Source organism: Ambystoma mexicanum, chromosome 1q, assembly GCF_040938575.1.
Source record: "Ambystoma mexicanum isolate Mex_15411 chromosome 1q, UKY_AmexF1_1, whole genome shotgun sequence".
NCBI classification, from domain to species: Eukaryota; Metazoa; Chordata; class Amphibia; order Caudata; family Ambystomatidae; genus Ambystoma; species Ambystoma mexicanum.
In genome coordinates, this window is record NC_090922.1 from 396,918,781 (window position 1) to 396,939,678 (window position 20,898).

Here is a 20,898-nt window from a genome sequence, read left to right on the forward strand (position 1 = left end):
GTGCACCTGCCCTCAGAACTGTAGCACTGTGCCCCAGGTGGCGGGAGAGGGCTGCAGTGAAATGGGAATGGTATGATATGGTATGTCATGGTATTTATTTGAAAGAGGAGTCACATTATCAGAAGGAACATGCAAAGATTGAACGATATTGCAAGTTAAAAAAAACAGAATCCAGCAAAGAGAACATTGTAAAACCATACTGCAGCACTAAGAAAAGACACCCTGGCGGGTGCAAAAAGACGAAGTCCCGATGGATTCTGGACCAACAAATTGGGCTCCCTGTGCGGCAGGGTCCTAACTCATGGCCAGTCTGGTCCCATCCGTGTGGGTCGAAGAAGAAGGCGTCAGGGGGCAAGGAAGGAGTGTGCCCTGGTGAGATTCTCCAGAGCAAATGAACCACTATCCTTGTAAGCCTACAGTAGATTGGTCAAAATACCGTTTATGAAGAATGCCAACCCCACTAGATGTGGTGCAGTTTTCAAAGATTTAAGAGTCTCTGCTTCATCTTAAGAGAAGCCATTGGCGGATCAGTGGAGTACCGATGCTGTGTGGGCACCACAGTCTGCTATGGTTGTAGACTGCAGGAGCACTGCCTATTCACTGTTCAGTGGTCCACAGCAACAATAGGCTGTCATAGAACACACATCTTCTCAACCCCTGTCTGTAGAGTGATTTAACAGGATGGCAGGGGGGCTTGAGGAGCGCTGCTGTGGTGCGTTATACCCAGCACCGCCCGTGCCTATATTTGCAGGAAAGTTCCAATGGCTGACATCAGCATACCCCCATCCATATTGAACCTTTTAGTCCAGTACAATCTGCTTGCCGCTGCCAGGCCACATTATGCATGAGAGGCCATTGCCGTCTGTGTTACTCGATTCTCCATTGGGCGGCAAAGTCGAATTTGCAGTGATAAGCCGCGGCCCACCATAAATGTGCTACTCCTCCCCCGTCAAACCACTCTGATCATCAATGCTGCCATTAGCCGTCATCCACACAACAATCTCCTCACAACGCACCAGCGGTTCGCTGGCTCCTCCTTCTCCGCTAGCTAGGGAAAGTTGCTTACACAAGAGTATGAAGAAGTGCCAGGGCATCTTCAGAAGCTGGCATATGAACCATCAGGTAAGTAGGTCTACAACCATCCAACCTCCTACCAAGAAAGGTCATCGGAGGGCTTGAACCGCTGTCACCTTGCCAAGGCGGTCCTGCTCATCACCATGCTCGATGGCATACTTCATGTGAACCTGTGCGCTGATTCCTCCCTGCCCCAAGTAATGCTGACAAGGAGGCTGCCCAGACCTCTAAAAATGGCACTGTCTTGCAGCTGCTACAAATGATAGTCAAGCTTACTTTAACTCTTTAATGAGACTGAAGACCGTGCATGTTGGTGTTATGACATGGGTGTGTTTCATCCCCAAAAATATTGAAGATAACTTAAAATGCCTTAATTGAAAAGTATTGCTGAAAGTGTCTAAGCTGGTTTATACACATATCTGGTGTCACACGCTCCTTGCGCAGCAAATCGACCAACCGGCTTGAATCACAACTGGTCCGCAAAGGGAGGACCCGCAAACAATCCTTCTCTTGTAATGCACCCACCCTCTGCAACTCGATCCCGGTGACGGCTCGGAATGCCCCCACAATTCTCCAATTTTGCAAAACCCTGAAAGCATGGCTCTTTCAACAACACTGTACCAAGGACTAATTCCAATGGACGCACATACCGACGCACGGACCTCGTAGTAGTGCGCTGCTGTTAAAAGATGCCAGCTCAAATGCCAGCTACCCACACTCTGTACAGTTCTCCACTGCTCTCGAGCGGGATCCACGCTTTAAACAATAAAATAAAAAAGTAAAATATCCCTTTCCTCTAGAGGGAGCATTCTGTTGGTCGTAGGGGGTTTAATTAAGACCCTGATATCCTCTTTCATGGATCAAAAGAAATCTTCAGGATCCCAGCGTTCCCTGGGATTAGAATGCGAGTTGATTCTACGGAACGCATACTGTTGTCTTTCCACCACAAATCCCGTGAGCTGCTTGTGTGGCAAATGCATGCGTGTACTCTGCCCTGGGATATTCACACAACGATTGGGAGCATTCATTGGTGATAACCACACAATCTAAGAGGAGGGTTTCATTGTAGTTTGCCCATTTTATTCTGTAAACTATTAGGAAAAGTGGTCAGGCAATATTTTCTGTTTATATTACTTTTAACGTGGTTAATATGTACATATCTGTTTTGCAGTTGAGCAAACCTATCCGAATGAGCGGTTATCCCTGTTAAACACATGGCTAATATGGCTCTATCACCAGGACAACATGCCCCAGTTCTACTCCCTCCTTTCACCATCAATTGCATTCTGGGAGTTGTAGTTTTGGGTCACGTCAATTCATTTAAGTGGACTAACTTGAAAGCAGAGACCATGGCTGCAGCGTGGTGTCTCCGATGTCATGGCATCCTCCAGTAACTTTCCATACAGTATGGCAGCTAAATAATAATGTGCTCAATTGGATGCGCTGGACTGGGGCTCTCCTTGTTGGAGAGTTTGCTAGGCAAGGGTTACAGAATGTGGCTAGTGTAGGAAGAATCCTCTGCTCAGTTAGGAGGTAGTCTGTTTAGGATTTAGGTCAGGGCCATCTGATCTCTAAGAATAGCCATCAAGGACACCAGAACCAGAATATCATAATATTAGTTTCAGACCTAAGAATGTTTAATACTCCTATCCTGAGCGTTATAGTGACAACAACAAAAGATATTCGCTCTGTAAATATGTTCACAGTAAGACATTTAGATTGCATAGTTGATGTCAATGTGTTTTGTTGACTTATAGAGGGACTCTGTGCCTGATTAGCTCAGTAATGTGTAGCTGTCAATTCATGACCCCGGAACCAACATTTGGCGTGCTGGACGAAGGTCTGGATTTATGTTGCGAGATGGATGCCATGGGCAGGTTAAGTGACTGCCTACTGTCCACTGAAGGGGAACAGTGCCAAGGCGGGAAGAGGTTGCATTTTTCTCCCTAGTGACTGAGCGACAGACATTTGGAATAAGTGCAACTTTGATTGGAGTGGTCTCGAAGCAAGAGGGCCAAGGGTGATTGGTTGGAGACTGTTGCCAGTGAGAGTGCTGACATAAAAGAGAAGAGGCAAGGGACTATGTATGGAATGATGTGCATGTTGGGGGAAATGTCTTGATTGTGGCGTAGAGGCCCGTGTTTGAGTTTGTCAGAGAAGGGTGCAGGAATCTTTGTGCCGGGTCCTGGGGTGGGCCCACTCATGGTGGAAGAGCACCTGTTTAGGGTTGCATGAACGGTGGCCAGGGGAGAGCATTAGGAGCCTTCGGAGTGCCTGGTTGAGAAAGACCTTATGAAGAGTGCTAGAGAACCATGCTGGGCCCGAGTAAGAGATCTGATGGACCATCAGGTGGAGCGCAATGTTGAACCATACGTGGGAGAACCCTTCAGAGATCTTGGGGTGGGGGCGGGATTTTGCACCTGGCTCCAATCCCTATGCCACATTTATATCATGGTCCTTTGGTACTCAGGCGGACATTGATTGCTCATCGGATGGTTTCCAAGGAGCTGTTGTACTGCAGAAGCCCTTAAACTCGAATTATTCTAAAGATAATCCACATTCCTTGCTCGTAACCTAACAACCACCCACCTCACCACTTCTCACACCTCCTTCCCCTCTCATTGGTTCTACTCTTTTAACTCCTTCCAGGCTTCTCTAGCCACTTTCAGGCTGGTGGAGTCAAATTCCAAAGAAACTGGTGGGTAAGTAGGCAAGCCGGACAGGAAACTATGCATGAGTACGAGCACGGGCGGGGGTGATTTGCCAATGTTCCATGTACTGCGAGAGATGCTGGATTATTAAATGGGTCAAACGGCGGAATAGTGCTGGCGTGTTTATTAGTAAGTACACACAATTCAATGTGTTTAACAATATCAGACAAATCTTAGGGTTTCAAGAATCGTATTGCAACAGGTGGGATGGCAGAGCATGGGACCATGGCATATCATTGCAGAAATAGCTTTGCACGCTACCTGTCAGACTAGAGATCTGCCTGTAGTGTAGAAGACATTTACTAAAACTATGAAAAACCCATCACTACAGATTTTGCATATCAGCACATTAGGGATATCCGGACAACATTGAGGCTGGTCACATTTAGGGAATGAACTGTACGTGTGCAATAAGCAGCCATACTCTCTTAAGCATAGAGCGATCCACCCAATCCATATAGCAATTGCAATGAAGTTCTAGGGTTTGAAAAGAGACCCCTTAGCCAGGGAGAGAGCTTGATGTGTGAGCGAGAGACGCTTTCTCCCACAACATGTTAAAAATAGACACTATATTTGAAATAATGTCTTAATTCCTTTATTCAGCCCTAAGAAGCCATCAGTTCTAAAAGTCATCTGGAAGGACATTCAGGGCACAAACAACGGGGGTTCCTGGGAGTGTCTCTCTACCAGCCTATATCCCGGGTCAGAGTTTCAACCAGAGTCTTTAGCTCAACATCCTTTCACAGAAGAGAAATGTCCACTACATATCAGTCATTGTCCTGCCCAAGGGCAGTCCAGCACTGAAATGCCAGGCAATTCTCTCCTGAACCAACACCAAACCCCGACACGTGTTCCGGACTGGTTGGGCCACGTCAGTGACGTGGAGCTGTGCATCTCTAAGAACAGTGAGTAACCAGAAGAGACTTGCCTGGCATTTCGGTGCTGGACTGCCCTTGGACTGATATGTAGTGGACATTTCTCTTCTGTGAAAGGACGATGAGCTAAAGACTCTGGTTGAGACTCTAATCCGGGATATAGGCCGGTAGAGAGACTCTCCCAGGACCCCCCCTTGTTTTTGCAGGGCATTCAGGGTATTTGTGATTTAAACCTTCACGCTGCCACAAGAGTACATTTAGATCCCCGTTAATACAATATGTGCCCAATAGAAACACTGGATGAAAAATGTTTGTGCCAGGAATGAGAGCCTATCTTGTCCTGGGAGCCTATCTGATATATATATATATGTGTCTTGCAAGTATGTCCAAGAAGAATGTGGTAAAATACAGGGACTAGTAAATATGGAGATGGAGCATAGCCAATAAAGCACCCTAAGGCTGCTAGCTACTACTGTCTATATATGCTGGCAAAATTCACAATGGGGATTAACGTGATTTGCATGGGTGCATACCCGATGCAAAGCCAGGAATCCTGCATGCACAAAAGTGCTGGGTCTCTTGGCAGACCATCAAAACACACGCCGCAAGAGGTAGGGTTTTAACCTTCGTTTAATAATAGTCAGGTGGGATAATGCGTACAGGGGGTAGGGGTTATCTACAACTAAACAGTGTATGGAAAAGGTGTCCACATGGGTCAGACTATACAGTGCCGAGGTATTCAATGTGCTAGGTGTTCTGCTCCCCCGGGAACCGACGCCCTTTACTCTCCCCGAGGATTCACTCCCCGGATTCTTCATCTTTTCTTGTTCTTAGCAGGAGGGGGTGGGGAAAAACATATATTGGCTCCCCCTCTAAACCTAAACAGGGTGCTTGCTTCTTGGAACCAACTAAGCAAAATGTGTCATGAGTGGTCAAATCTATAGGTGCCAGGGTGTTCACTGTAATTGTAATAGTGGGTTCAGTCATAAATCAGTAACATAGCTCTGAACCACGTCTTGATTCTCCAACAGTCTGAAGGACAGAGCACCCATCTGCTTCTTGGCTCAATTCACATTCACGAGGATATAGCGCCTCCCTAGACCCTTCTTTGCCACAGTCCATCTTCACAGGGAGATAGACTCCAGCCCAGAGTATAAGACCTGATCCACTTCTTCCTTATCCTGGGAGATGTAGCGCCGCGCCTCACTTGCAAGGGATATCTTCTCCATCTTTCAACTGAGGGATATGGACGCTCTTCTATCCGCTAGGTCGGGGTCTGCAAAATTTAAATTGCACCCTTTAAAAAAGGCTGATTTGCCGATATCAGCACTAAACAAGGCAGATTAGTGTCCTATCTTTCCCACACAAATGTATGCGCGTTTAACATTCTCTACAAAAACGTAATTTGAAAGAACTTTGTGCAAAATAAGTTGATTGCTTTTATTGTGATAGTCCAGACTCGTGTGTAAGGGGAGATGAGCGCATGCTGGTATTCGTTGAAGGCGCCTGGCTAGTCTGCTGACTTGCTTTCCGTGACTGGGCAGAAATAGAGATGTAGGGGCCCTTATGCATCTATGTAAAGATGGCGGGCATGGTGCCACCGCAGTTCATTTGGATTTGGGGGGTAAGTAAATTGTGAGCAAAACAGGTGAAGCCTGTAAAGGATTTCAGCAAGGGCTGAATAACAAAACGTTTGGCAGAAAAACATTTCCTGCATCCACAAAAAAAGGGCGTGGGAATTTTACTTTGAACTTTGCTGAGAAATTCTGAAACACATTTCTTTTTTTTAGTAAAATAAAATAAGTAAACTAAAAATGTGAAACTTCGTGTCATTTTTCTTTTCAGTTGCAGGACAAATAGTCCAGCAAAAGTTTATTTGCAGATTTGATTTCCTGCAAAAATGTATTTGCAAATATTTTTTTCCAGCAAGATTTATTTTGCAGGTTTCTGTTTCTGCAAAAGTTAATTTGTGGATTTGTTTTCAAGTAGAAATTGATTTGTTGATACGTTTTTCAACTAAAGTTAATTTTCACGAGTTTTTTTGCAAGTAAAATAAGTGGGAAAATCCATCAATCATTATGTCATTTCGTTTATTGAGTTTGCTGAGAAATTCTCCAGCAAAAATGAATGGTCGCATGTGGAAACCTGCAAAACCTATTTTTGCAAAGTGTATTTACTGCACACAACCCGATTGCATTCTTCCAAAAATAATGACCCCGTTTTGCAGTTTTTGCAAAAAATATGCATAATTATGTGCACAAACTTGTGAAATTAGCGAAAAGTGAAATGTCCACACCCTGTGCCCTTCTCCTGTATAAGCACGCTCCGTATCTTTAGAATTCCGAGGCCTTCCTGACCCTCAGTCCTCCCCGCTTCCTGAGCAGCAGCCCAGAGATCCTCCCGCTCGTCCATTCTGTCTCTTTGGATTGGTCACACATCTATGCTGAGGTCCTGCAGCCTGGATCTCTCTCACTCCATGTTCTTGTGGCCATCAGATTCCTGGAGGGCGGTTTCCTCTTCCTTGACTTCATTTGGCCATTTGGCCTAGCTGCTTTGGGTCCTCCGCCTCCCAAGAATGTACTTGGTCTTGTGCCCATTTTGACGTTTCTCATTGGCTCCCAGCGTCGTCTTCCTCCATTGTGCCGTTTATTCTGGGACTGTCCTGGATAGTAAGCATTTAAAAAAAAAACAGGGAACTCGGCTGGGGAATGTGACCCAATGTGTGCCATACTTTCTCTGCATCTTTGTTCCAATGTTGCAGTCGGGTGCCGTTCTTGCTTTTCACTGCAAGGGTCTCTGCTGTTGTGCAAGATCTTTTGGCTCTTGCTTCTGCCGCACATACCCAGATTTTCTCCTTACTACTGGGCAACTGTTTTGAGGTAACCCCTCATTTTCTAGCACTCCTCAAGGAGTGGGAGCTCATGGGTGGTTCATTGGGCCCTTGCACAACAAGTGCTTACTATGCCATTGCTCAGTTTAAGTCAACTTGGTCTTCCCCACAATCCATGCATAAGGTGGGTACATGGTTTGAGGAAGGGGTAACAGCATGTTCCCATACTGTAACTCCTCACTATCTCATTCTACATCTTTCCAATCAGGGCAGGGACTTGGGGGCAGCGGATCTCTGTCGCTCTCACCCTCTACCTCCACCTGGTAGCTCATGGCTCTGGTGAACAGGCATTTGTGGCAATTCTTTACTGGGCTGCGGTGACCCCTCCATACTCTGGGACGGAGCATGGTCTCTGGTTTCGTCAAAGATCTTAGACTCAAGCATTGACTGATGACATCTGAGGCATAGATAGACATCGCTTGTGAGCGCGTACTGTTTGTGGTTACCGTGATTATTTTTCATTGTACATTTGCCCTTCAGTGACGTGTGCCCCTGTAAAGTGTATACAAGCTGAACGGATTGTTATGGCTGCCATTCTCCCTTGCACTGATGTCCAGGAAATGACGTATTTATAAGGTAGGCACTAACTAGAGGGGGAGGCTCTCTCATAGGGACGCTGCAATTTGCCAGGCCTTTCAGAGCGGAATATTAATGCCTTCCCTGCCCTCTCTTAATATTCCGGATCCATCTTCTTAAGTGATTGCACAATCGGTTAAGTGCTAACCTGCACTTGCCAGAGCCGCCCCTGAAGAAACGCAGAATGCAAAACGTATCCGCAACAATTTCCTAACGGAGGTGCCCATCAACGCAAAGAGTTTAATATTTATGCTAAGAGGATTGTCACGGGTAGCTTCTGTTCCTTTAATTCCTGTTTTAAATAAGTAATGAGAACAGTTAAACACATTACTCTTCACGGGGCCCCGAGGTCGGCTGATCTTATTATTTATGAAGTGATGTGCTACAGAATAGTACTTAGTGCTTGTTAACAGATGCTATTATCAGGAGCTGATGCGCAGGGCTGAAGATATATTGGAATGTTGTGTGCTAATACTGTCCTTGCAGCATAATGAACGATGGATTGAGTGCATAAGATGCTGCAGCAGCGGCCTTGCGTGGAAAGCCCAGGCGAGCGCTCCCTCGGGGAGCCCCAGAGCCATTATCAATTCCCACGAGAAGACCTCCTTCACGAGGGCAAAGGGCCTCCGAAGGATGACCCGGAAGTGCTCGTCTCTGATCTTTTGAGTGATCACCACTGAAAATCAGATGACATTTTCTTTTGTCCTCTGCCGCCTGGCCACTTCCACTGCTCAGGTACTGTGATTGAGATGGGGGCGGCGGGTGAGGGGGAGAGGAGATGGCCGGACGTGAAGTCCAGAATTGTCTGTGCGTGGTGGCAACTACACTGCTGACGGCTTCACTTACTGGCTTTGGGTGGAGGGGCGTTTTAGCTTAAGGAGAGTTAGAAATCCAGTACTCCGCTATTATCGGCAGTTTTTATTTGTTAGGTTGAACATTTAATGCCTCTTCTGTTTGGCGCACCTTTCTGAACCATGCGTTATACGACATGCTGCGGTGTCCCAATGCACTAAGAAGCAAGTGCAAGCTGGTATGCTAATTCTGTATAAAACACACAACAAACATATAATTCCTTATTATGGAAGCCGCCATTTCTTTCACATGGCTATACTATACATGCATGCCATGCCAAAGGGGCCCAAATGTGTTCCAGTAGTGAGGATATAGCACCTCTGATTGAAAGGAAAGAGCCATTTGGGGAATGAAGGAAAGTTGGTGGGAAAGGTGGACCCCTCATGCCTTTCATTTCTGGGCCTTGCCCTCCACTTCAGAGATCCGTTCCCAGCCAATCTCTAGCAGGGAGGCTGTGAGGGAGGGAGGGGGAGACTGAGACTGCCTGCTTTTGCTATGTTGCTGCGCTCTATCTTCACAATGCTCTGCCCTGCTTTGAAATGCTATGCTCTCTTAGGTTGACCATGCTGCACTTTGTTGTTATGCTACACAGAAGAGTGATGTCTGGAGTCTTCTGAATGCATACAAAACCACTGGCAAAGCTCTTCAGGCTGCACACGAATGGTCTGGGGGTTGCCCGATGCCATTACAGAAGGATAAAGACGATATGCAAATCAGGCTTGGCCCCATTAGACATCACATGCATGCCAACATTATTATTATTTTTTTTTTTATTGAAACATTTACTCAGTTTAAAAATAATGAAAAACTGGGTTTTATCAAAAGTAAAAAGTAAAACGAAAATGTCTTCTCACTTTCCTTCTCTTTCCAAGGAAAAAAAAAGGAAAAAAGTCTTCGCGCAGCGTTACCACGCTCTTCATGTACGTTGCGACTTTACGTGGATAACAGAGAAAATGACAGAAAAGTCTATCCTTTATTGTGTTTGCGATGAGGTGTTATGAGTGTTTATTTCTTTCATCGCTAGCTCTATTTGCTTCGCCATTGCCACTGCCCAATTCGTTTTTTCTCCTGAAATTAGTCTATCCCACCACTCGTCGGGCTCCAAGATCCAGGCGCTGTCTAGCAGAGGGCGAAGGTAAGCTATTCTGTTTTCTCTGGTCGTTGGACAGTTAATCACGAGGTGCTTGACTGATTCAATCGTGTCTGGGTTTTTGCAGAGACGGCAGGACTTTGAGGTCTTAGGATCACGAATGGCCATGATCTCCCGCATAGGGAGTAAGTTTAATCTTGCTTTCAGTAGAAGGTTTCTCAGTTTTTTATCTAGGAATTTTTGACAGTATTTTAACGGCATTTTTAATTTGTTGAAGGTCGGAGGTAGGGTGGCTAAAAGTTTGTTTTTCGTTGCCTTTTCCACTGTGGTGATCCAATCCCACTCTTCCATTTTGCGTTTGACCCGATCCGGATTTTCCTTCAGGTCCTGTTCAGAGCAGGCTATTTGGGCTAGGTCATTTTCTCTTTTCTCTGCCCAGTTGGATAAGGCAGAGCATTTTCCTGTTTCCTTTTCTTTCCTCAGAATTTCGTATAATCGCAGGGAGTCAGACATGATGATTTTTTTAAATAGCCTCATTGCGCTTTGATCCACCATGGATGTTAGAGAAACTAGGCCCAATTCGCGCCTAATTGCCGGCATGGAGGTCGACTTGGGTAGACCTAGAACTGTTTTCCATACGTAACCCTCCAGTTTGGGCCATAGCTTATGTGGTAAACACAGCGATGACTCAGCACCATATAGTATTGATGGAACCACCTTTGTTTTATAGAAGGTTATGGCTGGGATGAGTGAGAATTTGCCGTATTTTCTGTCCACTGCTCTTATTTGGGCGGTCAGCCGCTTAGTTTTCTCCCATAGTTGAAGTTGCCAGGCCCTGTCCACCCCAGAACTATCCATCAATACCCCTAGGTATTTGATGGTTTTTACGGTTTCGATTTCAGTATTCTCCAGAAACCATGTCTGCTGTTTTGTTCTTTTTTTGCTTTTTTCGAAGACCAAGATCTTGGTTTTTGACTCGTTGATCTCCAGGTTATTTTCTCTCATATATTTTGCCAGATTAGTCAGTTTGCGCTGGAGACCAACTGGAGTTTGGTCGATTAGTATGACATCATCGGCGTACAACAGACGAGGGATCTCCGTATTTCCTATTTTTGGGGGAAATGTTCTAATTTTGCTTTCTGACTGGCCATAATCTCCCAAAAATGCATTGAACAGGGCGGGGGCCAGGGGACACATTCTGGACTTGTAGTATGGATTTATAATGTTAAAGGATATTTGTACCGCGCACTATCACAATGGGGAAATACAGAACTGCAAGTCCCAGAATTCAAAGTTAAATCTAGGATTGGACTAGCATATCCCAAATGCAATGGATATTGTTGCCATAAATGGTGCTGACACCTCACTGGTGATGCCCAATGCGGCTGAAGCACGACTGTGGTTGCCTGCGGTCTTGCTCAGAAAGGATGGGACCTAACATTGCAACCATCTGCTGCACTGAACCTATCCAAACTAAACATATGTAGACAGAACAGGGGGGGGGTAATTTCGGCGCTGGACTGCCCCTGGGCAGGACAAAGGCTGATATGCGGGGACATTTCTTCTCTGTGAAAGGGACAGTGAGCTAAAGACTTGGTAGAGTCTCTCCCAGGGGCTATTTACCCAAGAACAGGTCATTGGGCTGTGTTTGTGCTGGTAGAGAGATTCCCAGGCCCCCCTTTGTTTTGCATAAATTAACTTTGGTTTCCCCCTAAGTTAATAGGGCGATCCAGACATGGACCCCTTGCTCACTGTTCTTAGAGAGGCAACAGTTTCACCTCACTGATGATGCCCAACAAGGCTGAAACATGTGTATGGCGTTACTGATGGTACTCTTGTTCAGAGGAGAATTGCCTAGCATTTCGGCGCTGGACTGCCCCTGGGCAGGACAAAGGCTGACATGCGGGGACTTTTTTTCTCTGTGAAAGGGACAGTGAGCGAAAGACTTGGTAGAGTCTCTCCCAGGGGTTATTCACCCAAGAACAGGTCATTGGGCTGTGTTTGTGCTGGTAGAGATTCCCAGACCCCCCTTTGTTTTGCATATTGTAGACAGCATGTCTGTTTGATTGCTAGCCTCGTCTTTATTGACCATCTACCCTTGTGATTTGTAGCTGTAGCAGGCCCCAACTTTGAGGAAGGCTTCTGCCAACTATGAGAGGAGGAGATTCGATTCCTGATATCTTACATTTTTTAGATTGAATCTGGTTGCACCAATTGTCTGAACCAATCACTTTTGTGCAGTCTGGGTAATTATTTTGCTCCTGTAAAAAAATTAAATAGAGCCTTTGTAGAGTTAGAGGCTCTCGAAATCTGCCCTGTCAAAGGATTTTTTGCCTATATCATAACTGCCTTATATTTTGCCCTGAGGCTCTTTAATTTCCAAGTCGTTTGCTTGTTTCATTTCTCGCCTCCATATATGTTCCAAGTTTCTAACATCCCTTTTCATGTTAGCAAGTACTTTGTCATAAGATCTATTCCCACAAAGTTTGGCCTTAATAATTCTGTTTGTTAGGTGCTATCTCAACAACAGTATGAAAGACTGAAAATATTTCAGACTTTGCAAAAATGGGCATTAGCACATCCACCGATAATTTATATTTAGCACTCTACTTAATGATCAGCTTGTCATTATTCTGTAGGCTAACAGCATTTAAGACATCATATATGCAAAGGTTCTGGGAGACCCTCTAGCGAGAACGAACACGGCCAAATAACCTGCTCTCTGGGTGGAACCGGCTCATCACTGCGACTCAAAAATGCTGACTGCGCTTTTACTGCACTGTCAGCATTTTCCAAAATGCTGACTCCCATTACTGCACCCAAGAGGAGCAGGGGTTGTGGGGGTGTTCCCCGCTCTCCTTGGTCGCAGTAACGGGAGTCAGGGATTGCAAGGGTGACCCCCGCTTACCATTGCGGTAAGCAGGTGATTGGAACGAAATCATAATTTTTTTTAAAAAGGGACCCAGCAGCGTTGGTAGGAAGTGGGAAGAACTGATGCCGCATGGGTACAGCACAGTCAGCGCTGCACACAGAAGTGCGCTGCGTTACAGGTAAGTGTGTGGGGGTTGGAGTATTGCAGGGCATGTGGGCAAAAGTGATCAATATGATCACTGCACTGTGCCGTATTTGGCGTTGACGTTTTTCAACACATAGATTCCTCTGGGTAAGTTCCCAATCAGGAGGGTCTACAACCACGTTTTGGCTCACTGTACCTTTCACAGAAGAGTAATATGACAGCATTTAAGACATCACACCATCTCACCCTGAAATAAAATACATTCTGGCATGTACTTACATTGAACACACTCTTAATAATGTTTTTCACATCCAGGTGCAGGCTTTTTCAATTTACCATATTAGTTTGACCACTCCATTCTGTTACCAAAACCGTTCATATTTATACATGGTCTGTTCTGGACTATAACACTCCTGGCTTAGGTTTAGCAGTGCAAACCAAAGAGGTGATGGCTGGAAAGTTTACAATTAATCTTAAACTTCTCACAATTGCTCTGGGCAACCCTGCAGACCATCGTTCTTGGCCATTACAGAAAGGGGAAATTCCATATGCAAATCAGGTTTGGCCCCACCGCCAAAGGGGCAGTCAGGTGTGAAATGCTAGGACACATCCCTTCTGCAGGAGACCACAAGCATCCTCAGACATGTTTCGGCCTCATTGCCCAAGATCCAGGTAAGTGGGGTCTCATTGGGTACTCTGCTTCATCTTCCCTGTGGTGACTGGGTCTATCCCTGCCTGAGGTGTGTGCTCGTATCTCAGTCTTCAGATCCTGGAGCTCTGTGGCGGGTCCTTGTTCACGCTGATGGCTGCTCTGCTCATTTCCATACTTGAGACCTGGTGCTATGGTGACTACAGAATCCCACACGCCTCCTGTGCTCAGTGGTGATGTTCCCTCCTCCAGGCTTCTCATCCTCCCCCCTAGTGTATCATCCTCTCTAGTCGACTCAAGCATCCGCTGCCTGGGCCGCTCCACATTCTGTTCGCTCCTGACGTCGGTCGCCATTCTCCTAAATGCTGGTGGGATTTCCTGCTCTCGGCATGACGCTAGATAATTGCATTCAATCTCGAATGTATTTTTCTTCAGGAAATTTCAGGATGTCTGTTGTGCAACGATTTTGATGGTGGCAAATAGTCCTCCATATAAGGTTTGGAAGTGGGGGTATTTTACTTCCTATTTTTTAAAGTTGAAGCGAACTTCAATTTCAGCTTGGAAATGAACTTAGTTACCGAGAGATTGCTACTTCGAATGTTCCAACACTATTCCTATCAGGATCTCCCTTTTGGGGGACACAGGTTTAATTAGATGCATGGTTATGACACCTGGGGTGGTGGCAGTCACTGACAAAACTACAGCTGCAATGAGTATTGTTCACAATTGCTGTGTTCCATGCGGCTGCTTTGGAAAGGCTTTTGCTGATGTTGTCCAATATTTGGTTACAAATGAATGTGCTTTTTCAGACATTTTTGAAATGGCTGTGCATCAGCATCATTTTTGCTATTTACCAAATTTAGAGTAAAATACCAGCTGTACAGTAAAACAAACAATCCGTTGTAAATAAGAGTACAACCGTGAAGCACCTACAAAGCACACTAACAATATTTTTTGCACCCGGTTTTGTAATGGCACCAATGCATGCAGTCAGCCCCAGAGATATGGGGGTTATCAGAAATGTGTACTCCCTAAAAATAGGCAAATACTCAAAAAAATAAAAAGAGGGAGTAAAAAAAGACTCCCAGCAAAAATAGGATATGGACAAATAGGAGGAGGCTGTCCCCCCCACCCCCCGTTTTCATCCACCAGCTCCTTGGATGTGTTTGGGCTAGCAGTTCAGGTAGTGCCACAGGAAGAAACTAGTATTATCCTAATATGTTTTTTTTGTGTCATTTATTTAATTGTGTGCACTTTTCCCCAATTTCAGTTCGAACACATTCTTTTGTATATGTTGATATGTGTTAGTGGGGCAGGTGGCTGGAGCGTGAATGGGTGGGGGTGTGGGCTAGCGGGGTCTCCGGGGTGGAATCGCCATTTAAAAAAAAAATGGGTCAAATTAAAATCGCGGAAAAATGAACGAACGGAGCACACACTATTAAATGCTATTTCGAAAACAAACATAGATCCATTATTGCTGCCCGATATGAAGAGGTCAAAATGTATCTGTTAATGTGCATGAATAACTAGGTGCAAAGAAATATTTATTAGACCAGTTTAAACATTTGTTGTTTTTAAAGGGAAACTCAAGACTTGGCTTTTTAAGTAACTCTTCTCTTAGCACATTCGTTTTTATTACTTAAGTAATTCCGGACGATTTTAGCCTCCTATCGTCTTTCTTATGTTTTCTGGGAGTTTGTTTTGTGGCACCCTAAAGCCTTGGGGTCCATGGACTGCGTGGTATAAGTTATTCAAGTAAAGTAAAGTTGTACCTGCTTATTAAATACTCTCATTGAGAATTGGACTTACGTTTTTACCACCTAAAGAAATCACTTTACTCGAGGCCACGATGGAATCCTGTTTTCCATATTCATGGAGTTTTTGGTGTACTTTAGCCAATTTCTTGATTTGCGTCGTACATTTTTTTTTATTTTAGGGCTGAGGGTCGAAACATTAACTGAGCCACTCAGAGAGCTCCATGGACGCTTTGGTCACTACATTCCAGTGCCCTTTACCTCATACCCTGCTAGCCCAGCCACCAAGAGTGCAGAAATGACAAATGCCACCTTTTGTCCATGGAATCTGCCTGCTCTGTTTGGACTGGCCAAAAGAAATGCAACCTCAAATGGGTGACTTATAGACATAGAACCACAAATGCAGACTGATCTTACTGAAGGTGCAGTTCAGAAAATACAAAGAAGCAAGAGGGGTTTGTTTCATAATATTCCCACACTAGTGTACAGGCCTGTGTACACGGGCCAAAGTGTATGTTTCCATTAACACAGTAGGATCACTATAGATCCTAAGCCTACAGCTCCCTCTAGCGGTGACAACAGACAAAGCAATGCAAATTGGACCACTATATATCCTAAAGCAACAACTCCCTCTAGCGGAGCATTCTGTGCGTTCGGGCAGCCTCTACTGCGCATGACGGCATTGGACAAACCTACATCTGGCCTTTTATTATATAGTAAAATGGCAGAAGGGCTAGCTGCAAGGAAACCATATTCAAGAGCCACTGCATTTTACTAGAAGGGGGTAAATTCAGTCTCCATTGGCTAAAGGCTGCACAGTTTACAGCGTAATTTGCTTTCACCTACAGGTCAATAATCTTGGAGACACTTAAAGTCTCATTTCACATGCTGCTCGTTACACAAAGAAAAGGAACCATTTTCTATTGTTAAATTATTTGAATTCGTAAGTAGCTGTTAAAAGCAAACACAGAGCAACTTGTAGCCCTTGCCTAATTTTTTAGAGTGTTGGAAATCAAAGGGCAGGTTTAGGGATGAATGTTTTGGACGCTATGCCCCGTTTGTGGTAATACATGGCACTACGGATGGTAGCAGCATTGATGAGCCGGTGGTAGCTGCCTGCAACACCACCCAGGACCTCCCTTGAGATTGAGAAAAAAAGACAATCATGCAGCAAGAGTAGCCATTGGACTGAGTAGCAGACCCAAGTCTGAGACTCGATCATGTCTGCCCATTGCTTCCTTCCTGATCCTTGCTTTGTCCTCAGCTGTGGGAGGTAGGTTACATGCGTGGACTTATCCTGGGTTGATGGGCAGCTGAATGAATGAATCCTGTCCCTGGTCCCACATTTCTCAGTCACAAAGCTCTTATAAAGGCCGGATGACTAAGGCATTGAGGGCAGAGACGAAAGAGGCAAGTTTCAAAACAAAAGATGGAATCAGAAAAAGCAGTAGAGTGGATATTTCAGCAGTAAAACATGGTCTAATTCTTCTGACAAACACCTAGTAATGAGAGCAGTGCATTAAATAGGCCTCCTTAATTGGTCCTCGGTACTTGCACTTCCTAGTTTGGGCCGTATTGAGGTCCGGGACTACCCCAGGCTTGTGGAGAGTACCAGTACTCTATAATGTTGCCAACCGTCCCATAGTTCTCAGTCCCCCACACATGAGCTGTCCAAAGCCTTCCCAGCTAGGCGCCCACACTTTGTCCTGTGAAACATCCAAGTGCAGGGAGGCACTGCCGCTCTCCCTGATGTGTCGCTTTGTGCCAACAAAGAATTACAGAAGTGGGGATTAGAGGTTGATAGCCCAGGCACAAGGGTGCCAGGGGAAGGAATATTGTCCATTTAGAGGATTTAAAGGGGATAATAAATGGGAGGGAAACATGACACAGCACACAGTGTGTAAAAAAGACTAGCCGATGACATTACATTGCATTGCATTTTCATCCACACTCCTTTTTTAGTTTTCTGGCCAGGATGGCTCGACGCGTATATAAAATGATTTATATAAAAGGTCTTGTAAGTACCTTATGTCATGTGTGTACTTTTAATAGCTTTGCTATAAAACTAGCATTTCATCTTTACACAACTCAAACTTTAACCAATACTTATATTAGTTGCAGATGGAAAGATTTGCAGCCAAGTGCTTAAATCACTGACTGGCTTCGAATACTGGTTTCACCACTTAAGCAACCTGTGCTATCCTGGGTCAATCATACAATCTCACTGTGCCTTATCTGCAAAAATTGGGAGTCCTGAGAAAACTATCCTCCCAAACAATGGGCCAGACTTAGGGGGTCATTTTCCGATCGCCCTGAGCAGTACATTAAGAATGCAAAAACATTTGTGAAAGGTGTACGCATAGTTTTGAGCCTCATTTGACACTGCAGGGGATTTTTAAGGTTTGACTGACTTGGGTGGGGGTCACAGGATGAAACTTACATGCCCATCACTCCATACGCGCCACCTGTCAAAAATGAATGCATACCCCCTTCCCCCCAGCATCCGATTCTGATGATGGCAGATGTGCATTCAATTCCTATGGACTGCTCGAGCTTTCAGCAACTGGTAAAAGCTGGTCAATTGTATAGGAATGCACGTAACTGCCTCACGTTATGTACATACATGTCAGGAGGCATTTACATGTGCACTATGAAGTTCAAAGTATGTAACTTCGATTGGCCCCAATGCCCATGCATTTCCGCTTTGTGATGCAATCAATCAAATTTGCATGGGCGGATGGCTAGCAGGCCAGTGTTAGGGAGAGCAGCAGTCTCTTCGCAATTAGCGGAGGGAAGATCAAGACCACCTTCCAACAGGGAAGGCCTATTATATTGCCCTCCGAAAAATCTGCAGAGCTACTCATTAGGATGATCCAGTGTGAAGCCAAGTTACGCATCTCAAAGTCTGCAGAGCAACTGATTAGGATGATCAGGTTTGAAGCCCAGTTACGCATCTCAAAGTCTGCAGAGCAACTCATTAGGATGATCCGGTGTGAAGCCAAGTTACGCATCTCAAAGTCTGCAGAGCAACTCATTAGGATGATCAGGTTTGAAGCCAAGTTACGCATCTCAAAGTCTGCAGAGCAGCTCATTAGGATGATCCGGTGTGAAGCCAAGTTACGCATCTCAAAGTCTGCAGAGCAACTCATTAGGATGATCCGGTGTGAAGCCAAGTTACGCATCTCAAAGTATGCAGAGCAACTCATTAGGATGATGAGGTTTGAAGCCCAGTTACGCATCTCAAAGTCTGCAGAGCAACTCATTAGGATGATCCGGTGTGAAGCCAAGTTACGCATCTCAAAGTCTGCAGAGCAACTCATTAGGATGATCAGGTTTGAAGCCAAGTTACGCATCTCAAAGTCTGCAGAGCAGCTCATTAGGATGATCCGGTGTGAAGCCAAGTTACGCATCTCAAAGTCTGCAGAGCAACTCATTAGGATGATCCGGTGTGAAGCCAAGTTACGCATCTCAAAGTCTGCAGAGCAACTCATTAGGATGATGAGGTTTGAAGCCAAGTTACGCATCTCAAGGTCTGCAGAGCAACTCATTAGGATGATCCGGTGTGAAGCCAAGTTACGCATCTCAAAGTCTACAGAGCAACTCATTAGGATAATCAGGTGTGAAGCCAAGTTGCACCCCTATCTGCTCATGGTTTTATTTGTGCAGCCGCCCTGTGTCCCTCAGCAGGTTTCAATGGGGATTGTGGGAAGTTATCAGTGAATGTTCTCATTGAGAACCCTCGTTTATCCATAGACCACAGTTATTTGTATAGTACTAGTCGTCTTTCTGACCCTCCTTTCCTTCCATGCCTGTCCACTTTCATGTATTACAGTACTGGTGCTGAAACAGGGCAAAATCTGTCTGAGATTAATGGAAGTCTTTGAGAGATGACTGCATTAGGCTGACAGAATAAAATGTCAAGGGAATGATTTAAAAGTAGACCTTAGCTTTTGGTTGGAATCACTGATTGTAATGTTTCAGTGTAGCACGGTCCCAAGCCCCAATCTCAGAAAAAAAGAGACTTACACAGAGAAAAAGAGTGTGTGAAAATATGCGGGAAGAGAGGAACATAGAAAGTGATAAAAAATAGATAGTTGGGCACAAAGAGCAAAACACAAATGGAAAGTGAGACAAAGAGAACTGCGTGGCTGGACGGGAGACACGTTGCATTTCATAGAACTGGGTCGGCGATACCCGACGGGGCCCTGGCATGAGAATCTTTTTTAGATCTAACAAGGTCTGAGCCCCAGTACACTTAAATCCTAGATTGGTGAGTACACTTCCTCCATTTAAAGCACAGACTGAGAGTTTACCTACCCCTACAAGCTAGCAGTTTCAAAATATAAGGCAAGAAGCAAGCAGGGAGTTCAAGATCTATTCAAGGATCACACAATTTGGTGCGATGGGGAGGCGGGATTAGAACCCCGATCTTTCTGTTCGGCAGCATGTGACTGTCGTAAGACTGTAGTGCCTCTGTAAACCTTTTTGATCACACTAGTTTGACATGGATATGTATGTGCCAGTCTTTTGGGAAAGTAAAGCTAATCCCTTGAGACTGACTGTGACCCATCCACGTAACTGTTTCCATTGTTGCCAAGTGGGTTCATTGGATTGAACTTGCGGTCCTTGGCTTTGTTTAAATGCTACACAATGTGCCATCGCTAACCTCAATGAGGCGAATCAAGCCCTATAATCATTTACTGATCATTTCATTTGACATTAAAATAAGTAACACTTAACCCTGTATCATGCTTTCGATAAAAAAAATTTAAAAAAGATGGCAAAATGGTGCGTGCGTAAATTTCTTTTTTTTCGCAGCTCTGGTAAGATTTTCTCTTTGTTTTCACTTCCATTTTCAAGATGCTTCACCCTTCCCTTTTGGATTGCAAAGTAAAGTTGTTATTGTTGTAGAGTAGCAGAACGTATGCAGTAATGTTTTATTTTTGGTAATAGATTCATGAAACAGCTTTCATTAAAATTCATTTATTAACATAAACCGCGTTTAAATATTGAGATATTTGGAAATGAATTCTTGGCTTTTTCTTGAAATTGTGTTGACTCACCAGCTATGAATTTTTATTTCCATATGAGCGGTTAAATGTGCATGTAGATCCCTAGAAGCTACAAAAACATTCCCTGCTCCTGTAATTTTGTTTAATTTACACTTTCCCTGCCCCCTAATGTGCTAAATTCAGTTGAACCGAACTCAATAATCTAGTAATATGTTGAAATCCCACAAACATTTAAATCTGATAATGGCTTAATCACATACCTTAAGTACCACTGCAGATAATGAAAAAATAATTCGCTATAAAAGCTTCAGTAAGTGAATTTTATTTGTGATTGACTTTCTAGGAAATCTCCCCCGGTGCCCCTTCCCCGCAGCCCTGTGGTTAGCATGAAATCACAAC

At 44.7% G+C, this 20,898-nt stretch overlaps 1 protein-coding gene across 1 annotated transcript in view; it reads left to right on the forward strand.

The window, feature by feature from the left end:
* FTO (FTO alpha-ketoglutarate dependent dioxygenase) overlaps positions 1-20,898 on the forward strand; it is a 2,588,464-nt gene that overhangs the window by 2,566,335 nt on the left and 1,231 nt on the right. The window lies entirely within an intron of this gene.